This window comes from Oncorhynchus nerka, linkage group LG8 (assembly GCF_034236695.1).
Source record: "Oncorhynchus nerka isolate Pitt River linkage group LG8, Oner_Uvic_2.0, whole genome shotgun sequence".
NCBI lineage: Eukaryota > Metazoa > Chordata > Actinopteri > Salmoniformes > Salmonidae > Oncorhynchus > Oncorhynchus nerka.
This window is the reverse complement of record NC_088403.1, coordinates 25,501,603-25,522,522: the sequence shown is the minus strand read 5'-3', so window position 1 is coordinate 25,522,522 and position 20,920 is coordinate 25,501,603. Positions and strand designations below refer to the sequence as shown.

At 44.8% G+C, this 20,920-nt stretch overlaps 1 protein-coding gene across 3 annotated transcripts in view; it reads left to right on the top strand.

Moving 5' to 3' along the window:
* The window catches only part of syt1a (synaptotagmin Ia), a 280,846-nt gene that overhangs the window by 72,071 nt on the left and 187,855 nt on the right, over positions 1-20,920 (top strand). For 2 of the 3 annotated variants that reach the window (XM_029665801.2, XM_029665798.2), the window contains exon 2: positions 3,806-3,857. The gene's annotated coding sequence lies outside the window, so the exon portion shown is untranslated. Of the gene's footprint in view, positions 1-1,722; positions 1,824-3,805; positions 3,858-20,920 lie in introns of those variants that run through there. The other variant, XM_029665799.2, reaches the window with a different exon arrangement.

Genomic DNA, 20,920 nt, shown 5'->3' with positions numbered 1-20,920 from the left:
GACAAAGGGGTAGAAAGGTAATGTTCTTTTAAAAAGCCTCCCATCTGTCCATTTTTATGGCTCCGAATCTGTCAGAACTTCTAAATGAATAGGATCACCTCTATGTCAACATTGTGAAGTAAAGCCCAGTAAAATGCCTTCAGTAAGATGCTACAATGCTGTCCCTTCAGCTATCAGTGGCTTTATCCATCACTTACTGAATAAGGAGTGTAATCACAGCTCTTAGTTATCACTCACTGGAGTTTGAGTCATGTGAGTGCATCATCACTAGGCTGTGAAAGGAAAATGTCACCTCCACAGGAACAGGATGGAGAGGAGAGGGGCCTCTTAAGTGGATGTACGTTGTCGTCAATGCTTTCTAAAACCAGAACCCGAATTAATCACAAAGGTTGTTTGCTATCACGCACAGCCTTGGGCAATTCAATCACACCAGGGCGCCATTAGTGCTGTTGCCAAATTTGAAAAAAGTACAAAGATGGAAACAAATATGAGGTCATTAGTGATGTCATACATTTTGGCATGAACAGGATCTCTATGGTTGAATGACATTTTCTTCAATTCACTGATCATTGTTTGTCTTTCATCAATCCACATCCAATTTAAAACCAACCCCAGTAAAATAAGTTAAAGGTCTGACAGAAGCTAAACTGGATTTATTGGCTAATAGTTGTGATATACTGTACAGCTTCTGGTTGAAGGCCGTGGGCAAGGTGCATTTTGAGAGTACAAGCAGAACCACAGTGGCACAGTTACAACTATTTCCAACAGAATTGTTGACTCAGCCAAGTCATGGCACAAATGGGATCTTCCACAGAGCCAAGCTTGTTTGATCAAGTCATCTGTGACACATCACGCTGGGAAGGTTTTTGTTTAAGTCAGTGCTGTCTATTACATAACCCATTATGATGTATGATGTTGCTTATATATGATTTGAGAAGCATGTGTAAGGCATATGAAGACCTTATGAATGCTCTATAAAGCCTTTATAAGGTAGTTATCTTGTATCAGTGTATGCATATTCGTGTGCATCTACAATGACTTTAAATGCCACTTGAAAATATTCAGAGCTCCTAAATATGTACATTTGACAGACTCTTAAAAAAGCAATACATGACTAAAATGGAAATGTGTCAACTTTTCAAAACTGGCAACTTGTTTTTGCAACTGCCACGTGATAAATCTAGGGCAAGATGATGTACCTTTTGCATAATTCAATAGTAAGATGAAGGAGTAGGGAGAGGAACTTTAGTCTGACAGGATCCTTACAAGTCACCATCTTTTCAACACCACTCTGTCAGATTGACAGGCCAGTAAAACAAAGGAGAAACCGTTCTATTTTTCATAACATACCCTAACATATACACGTGTTAATCTCACTTCTTCTCCACATTTAAATCCAGTTACTGACGTGGGAGTGCATTTCCATGTCAAATGAGCTGTTCACGTCCTGAAACACCATGTCGCTGTCCATGGTGCTGAATTCAGATAAGTACAGATAAGTAAGTTCGGATAAGCACACAGCCTAGTTGTCGTGAAAAACGATGTAAACAAATCGGGAGAGGCTACCTTTACTGGGATACCTCTATAAACATACAAACAACTTACTTTTGTTCATGAAGATACAGTAATAGGAGTCATACCATATAGGCTACCACATGACGAGTGCAATTACACGATTCACATGGAGAGGGAGAAAGAGAAGCACGTGATCATTGGTGGAATACTATTCGGCAGTCTGTTGCCAGACGTGGGCATAGTCACTACACTAGTCTATGGATCTTGTGGCTGGATGCGATTATCAGTTGCATCCGTGGATTTAGTAGGTGAGTAGCTCATCCTTTTGATGTGTTAGTTGAAACAAAATCTAACAACATCGTGCTAAAATGAAATAGATATTTTGCCCATTCATTTGGAAGGAAACGTGCTTATTTGTCTAGCACGTTGCTGTGTGTAGCGGCTTGATCTATGAGTGTTATTTTGTTCATGGGTAGAGCGATTATTGCATATACATAAAACTACTATACATTCGTACATTGTCATTAGCACACAACATGAAATATCCTTCGTTTTCGAGACAGAATAAGTTTTCTTCTGTAAAGGAAGCATCTTTGATTGACTTGGCAATGAGCCAATCTCTTATTGGAAGTTGGTTGGTGCTGAACAGTGTAATTTAACCAAATAGAAAGTCAATTTCAGCGAATTAGTTGTTCGTTTATTGGCAACAATCTGACAATTCTTTAGATTTAAAAAATGATAGCCTGCCCTGTTCCATAGTAAGAACAATGAAATCGCGCTTGTTACCTTGGTTCGCTTTCTAAATATTGCGTTGTTTAGAGATATTTACATTCGAATGTATCTTGTGTTTAGAAGCCTTAACACAAAGTTTGAAACAGTAATGATGGTTTCTTCTACATTTAGTGCATTTCCTTGACCATAGCTAATGGTTGCAAATAGGGGCATGCATAGTCTATGCCATATGTACTCTACGGCAGGGTCCCCAACTGCCGATTTTATTTGACGAGCAAATCAAGTGATTTGAATTTTGGAAATCTGTTCCAAAGTATTCCCACGCATAATAAAAATATGTGATCTATACAAATGTTTATACATATTATGTTTTAGTAAAATATGTCTGTTCTGGGCTTCTTGCGGTCAATTGACAAATTAATTATGTTCTGTCCCCTTGACCATCCAAGAAAAAAATCGTCCCGCAGCTGAATCTAGTTGATGATCCGTGCTCTTCAGGTCAACATGCTTCTCTCTGTAGGTTTGTGTGTCGGCATCAGCAACCTCCAACTATCAAGCTTTTCTTAATTACCAGAATCCATTTCTATTACCAAGCCTCTCTGGAGTACAAACCTACTTCTTTCTCACTTTTAATTTGTGTGCACTTCTACTCACAGGTCCTTATTTGGTCATTCAGATAATAATAATTGAATCTTCCCTTTTCGGATCTGACGTGGTACCCCAGTATGTTAATTAACGGGTATCATATTGGCTCAATGTAAAACTCATGCATTTGGGATATAGAAAAACTGTTATTCAAAACATAATGATCCAAAATGTTCATATTAAGGTAACATTTATGAGGGCTACTGGGAGTCTAGGTTCGTCTGCTGTCAATACGATCCTTCTCTGGACTAGTTTCTGTTCACGTGTTCATCGTTTATTATGAATTGAACACTGAATGGAAAAACAACAAAAAAGAATGAACGAAAAAGTTCTGTCTGGTACAGAATCCAAAAACAGGAAACAACTACCCACAAACACAGGTGGGAACAGGCTACCTAAGTATGGTTCTCAATCAGAGACAACGATTGACAGCTGCCTCTGATTGGGAACCATACCAGGCCAAACACATAGAAATACAACACACCGAACAAAACATAGAAATGAAAAACATAGAATGCTCACCCCGACTCACGCCCTGACCAAACCAAAATAGAGACATAAAAAAGGAACTAAGGTCAGGACGTGACACATTCTCACCTACTTCACGCTATACAGCATTAGAGTTGAAGCAGAAGCTTCTATTCAGGCAAGAGGGAGCCTTCTTCTTTTGTGAGAAAACACACTCATATTCATGGTCGAGCTTCACTGAACCATATGTTTGTTTTATGTTGCCTTGGCCTACTTTCACTCTTGTACAGTGTGATTCTCTCTCTCTCTCTCTCTTCTCTGTGACTGCTGCTCTCGGCTGACCCTCGTCTCGTTCTCTTGGATGGCCCTAGGCAGTTCTGCCTTTATATTGAATGTGTTTGGACACGCATGCCAGATCTAATACCACTGTCTGTCTCTTTTGCAGTGAAACCAGCCAAAGGAAGAACAAAAAGGAATCTACACCGACTGAAGACGTTGTAAGTGTTTCCTTACATTTTTCCTTGAATCAACATATAACATTTCACACATTGTGTTGTGCTTTGCAGCGGTGTATATTTCTGGCCATCCCATCCCATCCCAAATCTAATGAAACAACCTTCCAATCTGTCCATTTAGATTTTAAGATCAACAAATAACCTTAGATACATTCGATTTTCATCTCTCTTATCAAACTTAAGAGGACAGATAAATACAGATCACAGTGGCCTACTCAACAAAGTAGTATTTTTCAAATCGTTTTTCTCAAAAATCTGTACTCTTAATAATCATAAGTATTGTTCTTATTGTTATATTTAGTAACTCCACTGCAATTCCCCGATTTAGGAATACCACATGTTGCTCGACCTTTTGCGTGAATCACAAGTTGATGTCAATGGGAGATTTATGCAAAACATGTGGCTTATATGCTCTTACTGTATCTACATGCATTTAGCCTATAGCACTTGAGCAGTACACACACAGTGAGTTACCCCATGGGACATCTTATTGAAACATTTTAAAAGCAGCTGACGCACATACTGTCACTCAACTTACCATATCAAGTTAGTGAATTGACCAGGGAACCAGAATGCCTGATGCCCTCTGGTCTCGTTTGGGATGCAGACATTGTACTGCTGCCTGCTCTAATGAGATCTCTTGGCTGGAGAATCTAATATTCACCACCGAGGCTACAACATGCCCCCCAAGTCAGTGGCTCTGGGGACTGTATGTTAATCCAATGGAGTGGAGTCATCTGTGATCAAGAAGAACTAGAGATGCAATAGAATAGAGCCACACTCCAGAGGAGAATGTTCTGTAAGGGATCTGTAGTGTGTGTCAAATTACCAATAGATGGCAGTGAAACATGACATTTTCTCTCCACAAGTCCTGATTTAGGATCAGTTTTTGTTCTTTTAGATCACAATGAATATGATTACATGAACAGGGGAAGCTGATCCGAGATAAGCACTCTTACCCTTGACACATACGGCCCTCGTCTTTACAGTATAGTATGTATGTTTGCTTGTTTTTGCTGGTGGCTGGTTTGGAAGGACAGGCAGTTACAGTATAGACAAGAGTAATTAACGCTGCCTCATTTTACATGATGGAGCACCAAGTTGTCTCCTGTGGTGAATGGAGCTCCCTGCATCTGTCCCAACTGTCACCTGTGATTGATGAACTGCGTGTGTCCCAATACGTCTTCAAGGCTCTTCACCGCTGCCCCCCCCGCCCACCCACCACCACCACCATCCTGATCCCCATCGCCAGATCCCCCAGCCTCATCCTATTAGCAGGCATATTAACCACCACCCATGTTTTATGATCGGGACATAATCCCACCCTGTCATGGTGGTCTGTCATTATAGTAAGACAAGTCTCCTTGCTGCCGTCCTTGTGTTTACTCTTTTCCAAGTGAGTCCCTCCTCTTCTCCACATAGCCTCCCCACCTTTGAGGCAGGGACAGGGGTGTACTGGCAACAATCACACCTCCTTAATACATTTAGATCCAGGACATAATCCGGCCAGTGTTTCCTGGCATTAAGTGCATATTCACACCTGATATGTTGTTGTGGGAGATGGGCCAGATCTGATGGGAGGACAGTAGCAGGTTTATAGGCTCTCTCACCACCAAGGTAGATCCTATCAGTGTGTCAGTGTCTCATAACACCTTCCATAAGCTTTGGGCTTCGGGGCAGTCGCCTGGCCTTGTTCCACAACACTGATCCTGGCCTGATTCTGACAATCTCACCCTCTATCTGGGGACGCCCTTTGAGGGTTCCCATCACCTGCCTCTCCCATCACCTGCCTCTACCCAGTCTCCCACTTTAGTGTGATGACAGAGTTTAGAGAGCGTGCGCCCACATAGATGCTAAATGGTATCAGTATAAGATATTGTCACAATCACAGATTTGCAACAAAGCCATGATGTATTGGGTTTGAGACAGGTGACGAGTTGAACCAGGGAACACTTGTTATGATTTTGTGTTTTCCTCTGATACTTGGTAATAACTTTACAGTTTACCGGCTCACTGAGAGTCATCTATCTGCTGGTGGATGTCATCTTGCTCTCAGCTCCCAGCTGCTTGGAGAGACTGACAACCATCTCATTCACTCAGTGCTCAGTCAGTCAGTCATATCTCCCAGGGAGAGAGAAGTGGGTGGGATGGAGATAAGTGCTGCAAGATGGAGCCCCTTCATTTAATGCAGAGCAGATAGACATGCAACAGAAAACATTCACGGTCACACAGATTGATACAAACAACTTTGAATTCACTCTTGAGCATCATAGTATTGTTTTGGAGTCAATATAGCACAGTGATTAGAGACAATTATAAACTGGGTGGTTCGAGCCCTGAATGCTGGTTGACAGCCGTGGTAGATCAGACCGTACACCACGGGTATGACAAAATATATATATTTACTGCTCTAATTACATTGGTAACCAGTTTATAATAGCAATAAGGCACCTCGGGGGTTTGTGGTATATGGCCAATGTATCACGGCTAAGAGCTGTACCCAGGCACTCCGCATTGCATCGTGCTTTAGAGCAGCCCTTAGCCATGGTATATTGGCCATATACCACACTCCCCCGGGCCTTATTGCTTAATTATAAAGTTGACAGAAAAACGTTGGTTCACAGAGTGTAATAATTGACATGAGGAGCTGTGAGGATGGGGTGTAAGGAGGTTTTATGGGGATGTTTTACAGGGTGTATTCATCACCCTAGCTGTCTATAACCAGACTGACTACTTCCACCGCCAGAGTGCATTAAGGTCTCTCAGAGTGGGCTTTCAGACCAGACCAATTTTAGACATAGTTCTCTCTCCCTCTTTGGCCAGGGTATTACAGCAACCAAAATGAGTTCCTCTTTCTCCTCAGGCAAGGTTAGTATTCACCTGCATTCCCTTATCTAACGGGACAGGCTATGCTCCATGTTCGTCTTTGAATCTCAGGCATTATGCTATTTCATTTCCTCCCTAATTCGTTTAATCAGCCGCTGGGTCCCGCTCCTCAGACAGGGTCGGGGTGACAGCAAACGGAATTCACATCTCATTCTTTGTCCTCGGTTTCTGCACCATGCAAACTCTGTGATTGTTCTTTAATAACAGAGTGTGGATGTATCCAGGTTACCATTGTGGGGCCGTAATTTAATACCTAATGTTGCCCCTTTGAGGAAATTACAGGAAAATTGGGGGCTCGCTTTGAAATGAGGTCTTGCGTGGATACTGTTTCACTGAGAATAGGGCCTTTTTATCAAACAGAGTAGAACATTAGCAGTTCATTTGATAATCAGTTTAACTTTGGCAATTCAAATTCTTCAGTCATTATTTATCTCGGTGTAGGTTTCAAAGTCAACTTCTCTCCTCAACCTTCATCCCAAGGAGCATTACGTTGCCTCAGCAAAATGGATGACTGAACGAGATGCAAATGCAAAGCATGGTGAACGACGACACTTGTCAGCATTAAGCAATGTCTAAATGATTCAAGGTCACGCAACGAGGTGGACACACTGAGGTCAGTGACTGACGAGTGAGAAAGGCATGTATGGCATTAGCCCTGGTGGACCTTAGCCTAATCTGTCAGGGAGTTAGACCCAGAGCGCTGCTACGCTGCTTAATGAGAACCGACCAATCACATCTAAACACTACTAAAGCCTGCATCTCCACTGGCCTGGTCGGGGTGCACACCAGGATTGTGGAACTATAAGAGGTCTAATGGCGTAAGCCTTTTATTTCATAGTAGCAATGAAAGGATCAGCCCGTTTAGCTTTTCTCTCCGCCTTCTTCCTTGTTTCATCCTAAGTGTTCATTTATTTTGTATTTCTATCCACGTTCATTTGCAGCAGCATGTTGAATGTACTGTTTATTTACAGATACGTGTGTGCACTACACTGGGGGTTGGGCTGTGATGCTGTTGGCTGTGTGGCCTCTTCTTCTGGCTAGCAGACCGTGCTCAGTAACCAGTGGGCTGATGGGCATGTTTCTGTCAGCACAGCCTCTTGATCCTTATCCAGGGAGCAGTGAAACCAGCCTCCGGTGAAGCTCAGGACAACGCTGATGGGTAAAAAGCAACATCAATGTGTTTAAAATAGCTGCGGGGTTGGCATTTTCCAGAATGCTCCACTTCCCATGGCGTTCGCCGTGTCCTCTGTGAGCCAACGCGTCTCGGACACATTGCGGTCACCATGTGGCTGGAGGAGATCTGAATAATGCAGAGATGAAGATTGCGAATGTCCCGTGAGAAAAGTGTGTTCCTCGAGAATATCGTCTAAGCTGTCCAGGACATGTTTCTGACTCATTAGCCTTGTTACAGAGGAGTACAGTATATCCTTTACCAACCGAGGTCAGGTGACCACTGCATTGTAGGTATTTATGTACCCTAAGACCAATGGAACCGTGTCAGATTCAGAGGCAGTGTTGTTTTGAGGAACTCCCTGAACCATCCAAAGTGTTCTCAGTGTCTGAAGCTGAAATTCTCACAGGAGAACCCAACACATCTCCAAGATGGATTCCTTTTCATGTTTCTGGGCAGGCTTCATGTGTCTGGTCTGACCTTCTATCAGTGGTGTCCCACTCCCAACCAAACAGTTTTTTAAGCCAGGGGCATTTCCTGATCTACAGGCTTCTCTATCCTCAGCGGGAGAGACTCACTTCAAAGGTGTGGCCAGTAAAATCAGGGCATCTTCATGCTCAACCGCAAGGTCTTCTGCTGAATGTTCTACTGTCAGTGGGATTCTCCAAAATTTCTGCCCTGGATGTCAGATATTGGAATTGTGTTATGATTCACCTGCAGATACAACTGTCACAGCATGTCTTCTCTCACATGTCTTGCTTATTGCTGAACTCTCTCATGTCAACTCGTATTGATAGACTCTGCCCTCTGCGACCTCCATTACTCAGTGTAGGTAAAGAGCTACCACCTTCACATGATACCTCCAACGACTTCAATCTCCTAGGCAAAAACAGCAGGAGAGCTAAAGAGCCAGTGAAAGAGACATAGAGAGGGAGAGAGAGAGGCAGAGAGAGAGAGAGAATGAGAGCTAGAGAGAGAGAGAGAGAGAGAGAATGAGAGCTAGGGAGAGAGAGAGAGAGAGAGAGAGAGAGAGAGAGAGAGAGAATGAGAGCTAGGGAGAGAGAGAGAGAGAGAGAGAGAGAGAGAGAGAATGAGAGCTAGACTTTTTTTGACTTTTGGTCTTTCTTTATTGAAACATTCTCAATTCATTTAAAACTCACCCCCCCACTCCTAAAATAAAAAAATAAAAATATATCCTGTACAAATCACCATACACAAAAAACCTCTCCTACAACCGTATATCCAAAACATCTTCCCCAGCAATACAGACAGCCCCCCCAACACACCATATCTCCTCAAACATCTCCACACATTTGATCATTTTATAGAACTCAAACTCAACCCTAAGGCGCGCAGAGACCATCCCATTAAACAGTAGTAAAGGGTCTGTTATCCCCCCACCTTTGACCCTGTTCCTCCTTGTTAGCCAAATAGCTAACTTTGCCTGAGCAAACAGAAAATTCAACAAAACACATTTTTCTTTCTCCTTACTCGAATACCTGTATCCCATTATAAACATCCCAACAGCAAAAACCACCCCCAACCTGTCACACAGACATTCCAACAGAGACATTAATGGCATTAACCTGGTGCACACAGAAAACACATGAATTACAGTTTCTTTCATTTGACAGAAAGGACACCCCTGCCCAATTCCCGGATCAACCCGTGCCAACCAGCTGTTAGTGGCCAGGGCTCCATGAAGAACCCTCCACTGGAGGTCCCCTGACCTCTTTGGTACTGGGGGTTTGTAGAGCGCCCTCCATCTAAAACCCACCATACTCTCCGCCCCACATACCCCCTGCCACTGATGTGCCTTCACTCCTGTTAGGCTTCTAATGCTCCTAACCTTAACACAGAGGTTGTAGAGGGCTTTACCTCCCACCCCCTCAAACTCCCCAGGCTCGGAGTGTTAAAATCTAACAAGTCCTCCAGACCCCCTTGCCAGTCTCCAGTCTCTGCCGTCACCTGCAGTGGCGGGAACATTGGTGGCCCCTCTCCCTTTGGCCTCTCAAACACCCCCTTACCGGCTCAGACAGTGCCTCCTGGACCTCCTCCAGGAATCTCTCCAGCAGCCTAAGAGACGTTATTCCTGTTTGTTGCGCCAAGACCTCCGGGGTTTTCCACCCCTCCTCTCCCAGCAGTCTCAGGTCACCCAGCCTTTGTAAACCCCCTGCCATCAGTTGCCTCTGCAGGTTGGCCGACTGAACCGATCTCAAAGGGATGGCTGGGTTGTGGAAGATAGGCTCCTCCCACACCCACTGCCCAGGCTCCACACCCCTTCTCGTGTGGGTCTTAGCAGCTGCCAGGCCCTCAGCACCGCAGAGTAAAACTCTGAGAGACCTGCTGTACTCAGCCTCTCCAGCTTCATGAGGAACAGCTGCCGGTCCAACCCTAATCCGCCAGCTCTCCTCAGCAGCGCATGCTGGTTCCCTCCAGCCAACATCAGTGTGGTACAGCAGTCTCTGCACCGCCTTTAGTCGGAAAGCAGCCATCCTGCTCTCCAGTTCCACCAGGCCCTGTCCTCCTTCGTGTACGGTCATGTACAAAACTGCTGCCTTCAGCCAGTGATGTCCCGACCAAAAGAAGTCCACCAGCTTGCGTTGCAGGTCTGCAAGCAGACCGGCGGGGGTTGAGGACAGCCAGTTTATGCCACAAGGAAGATGCCACCAGGTTGTTGATTATCAGCACCCTCCCTCTATATGACACTTGGGACAGGAGCCACCTCCACCTGGCCAGTCTTGACACCACTGCCTGTGACAGCCCCTCCCAGTTCTTGCTGACCCACCTCTCCGAGCCCAGGTACACCCCCAACACTTTAAGCCCTTCACAACCCCACTGCAAACCCCTGGAAGCAGAGGAGGAGCCCTATCCCCCCATGCCCCACATAACAGAGCTTTGCTCTTTCCCCAGTTTACCTTAGCTGATGAAGCTCCCTCGTACACCTTCAGACTGGTCTCTAGTTCCTGCATATCTTGCTCATCCCTGACCATCACAGAAACATCATCTGCATATGCTGAGACTGCTATTCCTGTCACCACATCCATGCCTGTCCAGCACACTCCCCGCAGTCTCCTGCGTAGCAGTCCTAAAAAAGGCTCAATGGCTAGTGTGTACAGCTGCCCAGATAGAGGGCATCCTTGTCTAATCCCCGTCTCACCCAGACTGGCCTACTGAGCCCCCTCCCACCTTAACCATACATGACGCCCCAGCATACAACAGCTTCACACAGGTCACAAAACTCTTCCCAAACCCAAACACAGACATCACATTAAACAGATACTCATGATCCACTCTATCAAAAGCCTTCTCTTGATCTAAAGAGACCAGTCCAAAGTTCACATTAGAACCTCTCGACAAGTCCAACATGTCCCTAATCAAGAACAAGTTGTCCGTGATTGAGCGTCCCGGTACACAATATGTCTGGTCCTTGTGTATTATAGAGTCCAGATGGGACTTCAGTCTGTTAGAGAGGACCTTGGCAAAAATCTTGTAGTCCGCACAGAGTAATGCCACAGGCCTCCAGTTCTTAAGTTCACACAAGTCCCTTTTTGGGCAGGAGAGTCAGAGCCGCCCGACGGCAGCTCATCGGCAACTCTCCTACCCCGACGCATTCACGCAACACGCAAAAGAAATCCTGTCCAATTGTTCCCCAGAATTTTTTGTAAAATTCCACTGGAAGTCCATCGACCCCGGGTGCACGACCGGGGGACATCTGGGTTACTGCCTCTGCCAGTTCATGTGACAACAGAGGAATGTCCATTTCATCCCTCTGTGCCCGAGAGAGCTTAGGGAGTCCTTCGAACAAGACCTGAGCACACATAGGATCACACATTTCTGCCCTATACAATTCAGTATAAAACTCCACAGTCCGCTCCCGCATCTCCCCACCACAGAGGTCACCCTCCCATCAGACAGCCGTAGACAATGCATACCCTTGGCATCACTGCTCTGTCTTTCCAAACCAAAGAAGAAGGAGCTGGGAGCATCCATCTCCTTGAGCATGGAGAACCTAGCTCTTACAAGTGCTCCCTTTGCTTTAACCTGGAAAAACTGCCCAGGTCCCTACGTAATTCGGCTAAGTTAGCCTGGAGGCCTACATTGCCTTGCCCCACCATCTCTACCTCCATCTCACTAATACACCGCTCTAGTTCCCCAATACTCTCCTAGCCTCTGAGGATGAGAGAGCTGTGTACTGTTGACAGAAAAGCCGAATTTGCACTTTCCCCACATCCCACCATTGACTCAGAGACTCATACTCCTCTCTTCGCTGCCCCCATCTTTCCCAAAAGTCTGGAAACCTGAGCAAAGGTGGCATCTTGTAAGAGCTTTACATTGAACTTCCAATAAGATGCCTGCCGGGGCCCTGGTGAAATAGACAGCCGAGCCATGGTTATGTGGTGATCCGAAACCCCACTGGGAGAATGGTAGCACCCAGCAGCCTATTGCTCTGATTCCTGGACATGTAAAAACGATCAAGTCGAGCTGCACTCACCCTAGCCCCAAAACCTTCACCCACGTATACTGTCTTGTGTTTGGATGTTTAGTTCTCCAAACATCCACTAGGTCAAACTGATTAAAGATGTCCCTTAACACTCCCACTGACACTGAATGAGGCTCTTCCCCATTTCTGTCTTTTGTAAAATCCATTGTACAGTTCCAGTCACCTCCGATCACCAGCGTCTCCTCAGGCGCTACTTGTGAGAGTTCCTGTCTAAGACTCCCAAATAGAACCCCTCTTTCTCTCCCTGTGTTAGGCGCATACACATTTATAAAGACAAAAACCATGTTGTTAATTTCTGCTTTAACAACAAGCAACCTACCCCTACACACCTCCTTTGAGGAGCAAATTTTTACAGCCAGACCCGGTGCAAAAAGGACTGCCACCCCTGCACTAAGATTTGTCCCATGGCTCAACACACTTGCCCCTTTCCACCAGAGCCCCCAATCAACTTCATTCACCACATCACTATGAGTCTCCTGCAGAAACAACACCTGTACTTTTTTTTGTTTTACATATTCACCCAACACACTCCTCTTTCCCGCATCTCTGGCGCCATTTATATTGAGCGAGCCTACCCGAAGAGTCTCCATAAGAAGTGGGAGAAAAGCCAGCAGAGAAATAGACCAATAGCAAAGCTCAAAAAGCCCCAGTGTCAGTAAGAAATTAAACATTTAAACAGTGTCTGAAGGTAAACCTTTACGCACTATTGTGACCCACTTCCTCAACCTAAACCGTTTCCTGGGTGAGAGGGCACCATGCCCTCATTTCTCATAGCATGTTGTACTGATCTTACAAACTTTCTAGGATCAGGAAAAAAGTCTCAAGATTAACTTTTTCCCCTTAGTCTCATTCAGGAACCTTGTCAGTTCTCTCAACGTGTACTTAGACCCTCTGGTTGACTGGCTGTCAGCTCCGGGCCAATTGAAGAGGAGTCTGAAAAAAATAACTCCTCATCCTCTTCCTCAGACTCACTTTCCTCCTCTTCTCTATCTCCCACCCTGACCACCTGCCCTTTCTCTCTGTTTAGGGCCTCACCCACAGCAACAGGCAACATTTCCATGGTACCTTTATCCACATCCTTTTCCTTTTCCTCTTGACACCCTCCTCCTCCCCCCTAATCTCTTACACTTCCCCACTATACTCTCCTCATCCACTAGAATAACCTGACTAGACGCAGTATCATCTGCACCACCCTCTATAGCATGACTAGGGCCAGCCTCAGCCAGCATGACTAGGGCCAGCCTCAGCTACACCACCCTCCATAGCATGACTAGGCCCAGCATCATCTGCACCACCCTCCATAGCATGTCTAGGCCCAGCCTCAGCTACCCCACCATCTCTAGCCTGACTAGACCCAGCCTCTGCTTCTCCACCATCTCTAGCCTGACTAGCCCCAGCCTCATCTACACCACCATCTCTAGACTGACTAGGCCCAGCCTCTGCTGTCTGCATCTCCTTACCCCTGCATTTTGACCTCGATTTCCCCCACTTGCACCCTCACTCCGTCTATGGCCTTTATGTGGGCACGCAAAGCTCTTGTGCCCCAAATCCCCACATTCAAAACACCGTAGACTATCTGTGCTGGCAAAACCTGCATAGAGCCCCTCCCCATGCCTCACTTTGAAATGCACATTTAGCTGTTGCTCATTATTGTTCAGAAACATAAACACTTGCCGCCTGAACGAAACAACGTGCTTAACGGCATCTGCCTGAAAACCTGCTGACAGTACACGGAAACCGCTAGCAAACTTACCAAAACGACTCAGCTCTTTCCTAATTTGATCGTCCGTAATAAACGGAGGCAAATTTGCCACTACAACTCTTGTTGAAGGGGTAGAGAGAGGTGAAATTGACACCAACACATCTCTTACAAATATTCCGCTAGCAATTAGCCTACCGACCAAATTTGCCCTTTTCATGAACACAACCACAGCTTTGTTCATTCTAGAAGCAGAATGTATAAACTCAGCTCCTACCTGTTCACCGACCGCGAGCAGAACCTCCTCCACCTTAACTCCGTTCTCAGGAACACACCTGAATCCATGCTGTATCGACAGCGTCTCGTCCGCGCTAGGCTGAGAAGCCATTGCGCACACTACACCTTCCACCCCCCCGGAAAGTTACTCTGTCCTCTTCCACCCTAACTTTGAAAAAAAAAAAACCTTTGGATACCGCTAAAAACAAATATTGCATTAACCCTCCACCATAGAAAATAACATGTAAAGAAAAGAATCAAGAAAGTTAGTTAGGATAGAGCTTTCCACACCAAACACTCAAACTCCAAAAACACCCAGCATGCACCGAGAGAGAGAGAGAGAGAGAGAGAGAGAGAGAGGCAGAGAGAGAGAGAGAATGAGAGCTAGGGAGAGAGAGAGAGAGAGAGAGAGAATGAGAGCTAGGGAGAGAGAGAGAGAGAGAGAGAGAGAATGAGAGCTAGGGAGAGAGAGAGAGAGAGAGAGAGAGAGAGAGAGAGAGAGAGAGAATGAGAGCTAGGGAGAGAGAGAGAGAGAGAGAGAGAGAGAGAATGAGAGCTAGAGAGAGAGAGAGAGAGAGAGAGAGAGAGAGAGAGGCAGAGAGAGAGAGAGAATGAGAGCTAGGGAGAGAGAGAGAGAGAGAGAGAGAGAGAGAGAGAATGAGAGCTAGGGAGAGAGAGAGAGAGAGAGAGAGAGAATGAGAGCTAGGGAGAGAGAGAGAGAGAGAGAGAGAGAGAATGAGAGCTAGGGAGAGAGAGAGAGAGAGAGAGGCAGAGAGAGAGAGAGAATGAGAGCTAGGGAGAGAGAGAGAGAGAGAGAGAGAGAGAGAGAGCAGTCGCTCACATTAAGCAAATCATTTCATGCACGGTGGCAGTGTTATGAAGAAAAAAAAATGCCACTGAGGATCCTATCAGAGGGATCAAATTGAGGATCGTATTAGTGGGATCAAAGTGAGAACTACGTCAAATATCTGGGGCAGGTTTCTTAAACTGTTCTGTCATCAGCCAGCGGTGATTCATCCGGATGCCTCGTTGTGCCCAAAGCAGCTCCGTAGATCTACTAATGCTAAGTAACATTTGGTTTGTTGAAAATGTTATAGGTCACATTAGGAGGGAGGTTGAAATAGCTCTATTTGTGGGATGGGGAAATCTTTCTGTGTGTGTGTGGCAGGGGGATATGCAGCCTTAGTCCCTCTTTCCACGCTTTTCAGGGAGTGTTGTGGTGTTTTCTCCCCAGGATTAGGCCCTCTGACTACAAGTGGGTCCATATTCACTACCGGGGGAATAAACTGTGAGAGTGTATGAGTGAAATGTATGGATGTTTTTCCAAAGTTCCACATCTCCACACCACTGTCAGATACACAATGTCTGTCTGGGACTTTCTTCTCTTCTTTTTCTTATCCCTCTCGTCCTGTGTGGAATAATGGCCTCCTCCATTCATTGTCTCCCTCCTCTCCAGGAAATCAATAGCGATGATAACAAGCCGAAGAGAGGTCCTCAGTCAAAACAGCCCATTGAGCCTAAATGTCACCGTTTGGAGTCCAAGATTGATTTATTCTGGCAAAATACTGGTTGCTATCTTGGAATTGCCTCCTTTCCTCATTCCCTCTCTCCTTTCTTTCATTATCGTCACGATTCAGGAGAGTGTGCTTTTACTTCTCTGTACTTTCAAAGTCTCGTCCAAAGTTCAAGTAAGCAAACATTTTACTTCCTTAATCTCGGCCTGCAAGGGGCTTTAAACGGGTAACCCTAATGGGCGGCCTGATTTAAGCCACCACAGCGCAACTACTTTAGACTCATAACGACACTCGCTGATGGCTTGATTAATTACGCTGAATTGTGTGTTTAGCAAACTTAATCTGTCTGGGAAATATTTAAACACACTCAATCACAGTGATAATGCCTCTTCCACTTCAGACTGTCCAATCAGCAAAGAGCTCAGGGGCCAACTCTTGGATGGATCGACATAGCTAATCAGAACTTGCTGTAGGTGACGGTGAAACAATGCCTTTAACCTCTGACACAGCTATGGGTTTTCAAACGGTGTGATGGTGTGTTGCCAATTTCATATGCAACTCACTGCACAAAATAAACCTCCATAACTTAATCTCACTCTGCCTCTGTTAGAGCCTGCTAGGCTAATGGAGTCCGTAGTGGTTTTAAGAGGTAGTCCTTTTAGTGTTTTTTCACACATTAATATAATGTTCTATGTTTAATGTGCTTTCTTGGGCTCCTTTGGGATACAGCTCCATATCCATTCTCTCAGAATGAAGGTTGAATCTACTTTTGTGTTTTTAGGAACACATTATACATTTGTGCGCTGTTAGTCACATGAGTTTGTGGGAGAGTAAACTCATCTCCAGGCAGGGCCAGATTAATATTCTGTAGGGGTTTACCTGGCCTGAAACTCCTGGGCCCAGGCCAGTGGGGGGGCCAAGAGGCAGCAATTTTTTTTTTTAAATATATATATTATTCACAAAAAATATACTGTATATATTAAATATACTACCATTAAAAAGTTTGGGGTCACTTAGAAATGTCCTTGTTTTTGAAAATATGTTTTTTGTCCATTAAAATCAATTTGATCTGAAATACAGTGTAGACATGTTACAACATGTTGTTCATGTTGTAAATTACTATTTTAGCTGGAAACGGCTGATTTTTTTAATGGAATATCTACATAGGCGTACAGAGGCCTATTACCAGCAACCATCACTCCTGTGTTCCAATGGCACGTTGTGTTAGCTAATCCAAGTTTATCATTTTAAAAGGCTAATTGATCATTACAAAACCCTTTTGCAATTATGTTAGCACAGCTGAAAACTGTTATTATTAAAGAAGCAATAAAACTGGCCTTCTTTAGACTAGTTGAGTATTTGGAGCATCAGCATTTGTGGGTTTGATTACAGGCTCAAAATGGCCAGAAACAAATAACTTTCTTCTGAAACTCATCAGTCTATTCTTGTTCTGAGACATGAAGGCTATTCCATGCGAGAAATTGCCAAGTAACTGAAGATCTCGTATAACGCTGTGTACTACTCCCTTCACATAACAGAGCAAATTGGCTCTAACCAGAATAGAAAGAGGCATGGGAGGCCCCGGTGCACAACTGAGCAAGAGGACAGGTACATTAGAGTGTCTAGTTTGAGAAACAGACGCCTCACAAGTCCTCAACTGGCAGCTTCATTAAATAGTACCCGCAAAACACCAGTCTCAACGTCAACAGTGAAGAGGCAACTCCGGGAAGCTGGCCTTCTAGGCAGAATTGCAAAGAAAAAGCCAGACTGACCAATACAAATAAAAGATTAAGATGGGCAAAAGGACACAGACACTGGACAGAGGAACTCTGCCTAGAAGGCCAGCATCCCAGAGTTGCCTCTTCACTGTTGACGTTGAGACTGGTGTTTTGTGCGGAGGTTTCTGGGAGCGAGATTGGTGGGAGAGCAACATTATGTCGGCAGGTAGCCTAGTGGTTAAGAGCGTTTGGCCAGTAACCGAAAGGTTGCTGGTTTGAATCTCTTTGCCGACTAGGTGAAAAATCTATCTTTGCCCTTGAGCAAGGCACTTACTGTAACTCTATTTGACAATAGTCAAAAATGTTTTCCTCTTCGTTTCTCCTTTCCTTTATCTCCAGAGAAGAGATGAGGAGAGAAAGCTTCTTTAGGTTATCCAGGTGATGTCACAATGACAGCCACCATTTCAGTGATAATGCCAGAGAAGCCCGTGTTTGGAGGATATATTGGCATGGGTGCCGTGCCAATATTATCACTTTTATACAACAGGTTAGCAAAATATAAAAATATGATTTACATATTTTAATAAAAAACGTTATTTTTTTGAATTTATTCATACTATTTCATCCTTCCACAATATATAATCCCGACACAAATCTAGGGTTGATACCCAAGCCGGCTGGTCGTTCGTTCTATCGGTTTGGTTGCCAGAGACGAGACCCAGTCGTTCAGTCTTTTTGTTCTGTTTCTATGGATGCAACCCAGTCATTGTTTCAAATGTTCCATTGCCACACTGGCTGACAAAATTCGTATCTCTTGCTTGCTAGCTAGCCAACTACGGCTAACTTACAGTCACGTCAAACAATGCAGCCAGAATAACAACAAATTAGCTGCGTTTGTATTTATTTAAGCTGTTTTCTAGTGACATTTACGTGGATACATCCAAAACAATGAGCTAATAAGTCACGATTTCAGCATAGAAAATGTGCTCTCTCATCAGGACACTGTTGTTCAGAGGAGCTAGCCAACAGCACAGCTAATAGCAATTACTTCAAATGGAACCTGGAAAGGCTGCACTTCATTTAGTTTGACCTGTTTTCTATTGATATTTATGTGTATATATCCATACAATTATGCTGATTCATGATTTCGACTGGCTGAGAAAATCTGCCTGTCTGTCTGTCTCATCCCGACTCCCGACACGTTTATTACTATGCGACAGCTGGAGATTGAATTTGAATATTGAAACAATGTTGCAAAAGTAAGAGAGACAGACAGTAAAGTTTGTACAAATCTCCGTGATGAAAACAAAATGCTAGTCTAAGAGAAATGTGTGATAATGTCTAGATGCTTTTTATAGTGGAGATCAAGTTCATAAATTGTCTGGCTGGGCGGATGAGACAGATGGAACAGGGTAAATAGACATTTTAATGTCATAGATTTAGCCGGTGGTAACTTGTGGAATAGACACCGGATGGAATGCGTTTTTAACCAATCAGCATTCAGAATTAGACCAACCCATTGTATAACTTCCGATAACTACCATCCATATATGAGTGGCAAAGGCCAGTGAAAAACCAGCACCACACCATCACACAATGTCCCAACTCCAATGAAGTCTTGTTCACAGTGGAATAGGAAGAGTAGGTCTGCTGATTGTGAGTTGAATGACTAGGTCCCTGCAGACTCTACGGACTGGGGGCTGCATCATTGCTCTGGTCTAGCTCCTGCTTCACAGAGGAAGAGGGAGAGAGATTTCTCTGCCCACGGACAGCAGAGCAGCCCGAAGCCAAAACACCCAGATGCTTATTTAATTCCGCGCTGGCTCACAGTGGGCTGTAAATTGAACATGGGAGCATAATTCTGGGTGTCTGTTTGTTGTGTTTAAACACTGGCGAGCCGTCTGCCGGCGTCGCTTCATCAGCCGCCCCCCCGACTTCTGGGCGGATCTCCACCCCTCCCCGCTGCAGAGGTGTGTGGAGCAGGAGAGGAACCGAAACCAGCCCAGAACACCTGCTAAGGAGAAAGAGAGTGTAAACTGAAAATGTGTCAACTTTTTCTGTTAATGAAATGATTCAGGAACTGAAACGTCTCAGCTCTGAAGTAACAGTGTCAATTTTGCACCGCTCTCTGAGTCAAAAGGTATGATAAACAGAAGTGAGGCCTGTGCACAGAGTGAGGGGTTTTGTAGCCAGCCATTGTATCAGGGCACTCGGCCTCCCCTCCACACAAAGACACAACGGTGCCATCCCTTTTCCTCTCCAATGAGTCACAATAGCGGTGGTCACGATGATGTCGGACATGGCACAGTTACCAACCCAGTGGGTGCCAGATGTGAAGGAAACCATCATCGGCTTGTAAGAGCTTGAATTGGTTATTCATTTAAACATGCCTTTGCATGTTCGGTGGAACCACTAATAATGAGTCAATGTTCACAATGCAGAGTTGTTCGAGGCATCTGTCCTTCTTTTTTGGAATTGCCCCCAGAGATTTGTATGGCATTGAATCTCGTCTGGAGGTTAGTTAACACTGTGTCCAAGGAGGGGCCAGAAGTATACAGAATGGTGTCGTCTGCGTAGAGGTGGATCAGAGAATCGCCAGCAGCAAGAGCAATATTATTGATGTATACAGAAAAGAGAGTCGGCCCGAGAAATGAACCCTGTGGCACACCCATAGAGACTGTCAGAGGTCCGGACAACAGGCCCTCCGATTTGACACACTGAACTCTATCAGAGAAGTAGTTGGTAAACCAGGCAAGGCAATCATTTGAGAAACCAAGGCTGTCGAGTCTGCCAATAAGAATGTTGTGATTGACAGAGTCGAAAGCCTTGGCCAGGTCGTATTCATCGACCAGGCAATGGCAAACATATGGTGGCGGATTTGAGCCTCCGATTGATTGTAATTAGGATTATCCATAATCTCAGGGGTTGGGTGAAAGTGAGTTATAAACTGGGTGGTTGAATGCTGATTGGCTGAAAGCCGTGGTATATCAGACCATATACCACGGGTATGAAAAAAAAGTACTTTTTACTGTTCTGCGTTGCGTCATACATAGGAACAGCCCTTAGCTATGGTATATTGGCCATATACCACACCCCCTCAGGCCTTATTGCTTAAATATACTCTGTTACATCCTGTATTGGTTTTATTTGTTATTTTCGACCTAGTTTATCACACTCTGCTCCTCATTGATGTCACTCGTCCGTTCACTCTGTATTAGGTGAGTGTTGAATGTCTATTAGCATTGCATGGAGAATAGGTTTGCAGTAGAGTTGCTAA